Genomic DNA, 3,590 nt, shown 5'->3' on the forward strand with positions numbered 1-3,590 from the left:
CCTGCGATCTTGATGTTGCAGTCGCGCTGTTGCTGAGGCACGGCGGCGACCGCGATCCACCCGTGTTCACTAGATCAAGAGCTCGTTCTCGAGGCTTGGCGCTTCGTGGCGCTACCCGCGCTATGTTTTTTTTAGGGGCTGCTGGGTGGAGCAGTCCCAACTGTGTTCCAGCCCCTCGTGCCGGGGGGTCACTTTTGTACTCCGCAGACACTAGAATCTGAGTGGCGCTCTCAGGCTGAAGGCATCTAGTGGAAAGCAGTTCTATGGACCGTTGTTTTCGCTGGATAGCCTTCATCATAACGTCCTGACGCCTAAGGACTAGGACGTTTTGAGGGCCAGCTCCCTCTGGGGAAGAGAGGTGTACTCCGCATTACATGGTGCCCGTCTCTCCTCAGTGCCCTCAGGAAATTGTTCTGCCAAACCTGCCGGTGTTCCAGGGCGCAGCGATTTCCGGCGAGCGCTTCTCTGAGTTACTGCCTGAAAATGTAGCGGTGCTGAGAGAGTCTCGTGAGACTGGTTCCCTTAGGAGGTCACATGGCAGTGTGGGAGCCCCTGCCAAGTGTACTTCACAGGGTCCTGCCCCGAGCAGGCTCTGGTCTAGTCTTCCTAGCAGACGACATGGGTCTGAGGACCGTCGTTTTTAGGAGACTTCAGCAACGAGAGTCCTGATGCTGCGGCTCAGGACCTCTGAGGTCAGGCCTCCTGGGAGGTTTCCAGAGCAGCTAGTTTGGCCATCTCTTGTCGGTGCGCTGCTTCAGGGCACCGAGCTAATTGCTCTTATGCCACCAGAGATCAGTCTTGAGAGACTGATTCCCTTAGTAGACTGGCAGTGGAAAAATACCAAATGTGTCTCAGTGGGTCCTGCGCACTGTAGTGAGAGGCCACAGAATCCAGTTCTGGTGGGCCCCAAGCAGGCTCTGGTAATGGAACAGAAGGTGTTTTCTCCTTGGGTTGCAGAGTCTGGGTCCTACAGCCGGTACTTCACTGTTCTGAGGAAGGATGAGGTGTTGTGTCCTTTTTTTTTTTTTTTTTTTTTTTTAGATCTGTGCTTTTTGAACCTCTCAGTCAGGGGACTGAAGTTCAGCATGCCTGCACAGGCCAAGTCCAAGGACTGGTGTGTTACGATCTATCATAAAGATGCACTTATCTCCATCCTTCTTCATCGGAAGTTCATGAGGTTTATTTTTGGGGGCAAAAGCCTACCAATACGGATCTTCCACTTGCCTTGCACTCTCATCCCAGACTTTCACGACTCAACCACATTGACGATTCTCGCTCACATGAAAGAGCTGGGGTTAAGACTTAATGCCATGAAAAGTGTGCTTTCTCCAGTACAGAGAACCACTTATATGGGCATCGTGTGGGATTCGACCATGATGCAGGCATGTATGACACCTACTCAGATCGAGTCGATCCTCACTGCAGTCACGAGAGTGAGAGAAGGCTTGTCACTCACTGTCAAGCAGTCATTGAGATTGCTTGGTCTGATGGCAGCTGCGTCCATCGTGAATACTACTGGCCTGCTGTACATGAGTACCCTACAGTGGTGGCTCAAGACCAAGGGGTTCTCCCTGAGGGGAAACCCACTTCGCATGCTAACATCACACGGTGCTGCCTACGTGCCTTGGATATGTAGAGGAAGCCTTGGTTCTTGTCTCAGGGCCCGGTGCTGGGAGCTCCTTGTAGCCGCGTGATGCTAGCGACGGACACGTCCCTCATGGGCTGGGGTGCGGTCATGAGTGGCCACCCTGCCCGCGGTCTGTGGAGTGGTCGCCATCTGACATGGCACATCAACTGCCTGGAGATGCGGGCTGTGCTTTGTGCACTTCCTTATTTTCTCCCAGACCTAAAAGGTCACCATGTATTGGTGCACACCGACAAACACAGCGGTTGTCTCTTACATCAACCACCAAGGAAGTTTGCACTCACAGCGTTTATACAATTAGCGTACCAGATCCTTGTGTGGGCCCAGGACAAATTCCTCTTGCTCAGAGCAGATCACATTCCTGGGCATCTTAATATGGGAGCAGACATGGCGACTTCACACCAAGGTGATTGGAGTTGGAGAGGTTGGCCAGACTCGAGAGACATCGCAGTGTCCTCTCTGGCTTCCTCTGACTCATCCAGCTCCGCTGGGGCTGGACGTCATGGTACAGACATGGCCGAGGCTTCATAATTTTTCCCCGATTGCTCTGCTTCCGGGAGTTCTGCAGATAGTGCGCCGGGATGGAGTCCAGATGCTGTTAGGAGCCCTGTTCTGGCCGGGCAGGGCAGGGCCGGGCCGGGTATGGTTCCTGGGCCTGATTTCTCTTTTTGACGGCACTCCACGGGAGGTTCCCGTCAGGAGAGATCTCCTCTTGCAGGCAGAGGGTGCACCCCCGCATGGAGCTTAGAGGCTGTAAGTGTGGTCTCTGAGGAGCCACAACTCTTAGCGTCCAGTCTCTCAACCGAGGTTGTTAAGACCATTCTCCAATCCAGAGCTCCCTCAATGAGGAAACTGTATGCCTTGAAGTGGAAGCTTTTCACTTCTTGGTGCGGAGACAGCCAGCTCGACCCAGTTAACTGCCCGGTTGGTACAGTGCTAGAGTTCCTGTAGGCTCTCCGTAGGGTTGACTCACTACACCCTGAAGGTCTACATGGCAGCCATGGTGGCCTACTGCGCCCCTCTCGGTGGCCAGTCAGTGGTCAGAAACCTCTGGTTAAATGCTTCCTCCATGGTGCACTAAGGCTGAGGCCTCCGGCCAGAAGAAGCTTATGCTAAGCGGTGATCAGGATGCTATCCTAGGTCTCGAGTCCTCTGATCTCCCCTCTCCTGGGGGTCAAGACTCCTTCTGAAGTTTGGCAATTGGACGGGTTGTCCTCGATTTCTGTCAGGTTCCTTCTCCTTCTTTGCTTTAGCTGTGCTCTTCCACACTAGGCAGAGATTTGAAAGTCTGGCGGCCTGGGCATTCTCATTCCCCATTCATTCTCGAAGCAGCTCGAGTTCCTGAAGAGGAATGTCTAAGGTTACGTATGTAACCCTGGTTCCTTGAAGGAAAGAGATGCTGCGTCGCGGTGCCACACTTCCGGCATTTCAGGTCGGCACTTGCTTCATCCTTTGAGGCTGATTACCGGCTTTGCCGTTTATGCTTTTATGCTTCCTGTACTCTGTTGTCACCCGCCTATGACGTCTCGCCCTTCCATTGGACTGATTATACATGTTATTCAGAGACGTCACGCTGGACGCGTTCCCCATTCGTTCTCGACGCAGCGTCTCATTTCTTTGAGGAACCATGGTTACATACGTAACCTTATACGTTTTCTTGCATGAAATAATCACTTGTCTTAAATAAATACTTCTAAAAATAAAAATTCTATCATCACAATATTTCATAGAGCTTCGAGGCTAAAATGTATGTTTATCCTCACTGTCAATTGTCTTCTCTGACATTGCTCACAAATCATGTGTTTTTACAAAGTTGCACGTTTGCGTACATGTTTTTGTTGAGTATCATATTTGATCCATCAGGCTTTTATGGCTCATATATTCGGATATGGTGTGAATATGAAGTAAGAAAAGCCAAATTTTATTATTTTAGAAAAACATGCAA

This window comes from Carassius auratus, linkage group LG28B, assembly GCF_003368295.1.
Source record: "Carassius auratus strain Wakin linkage group LG28B, ASM336829v1, whole genome shotgun sequence".
Classification (NCBI taxonomy): Eukaryota; Metazoa; Chordata; class Actinopteri; order Cypriniformes; family Cyprinidae; genus Carassius; species Carassius auratus.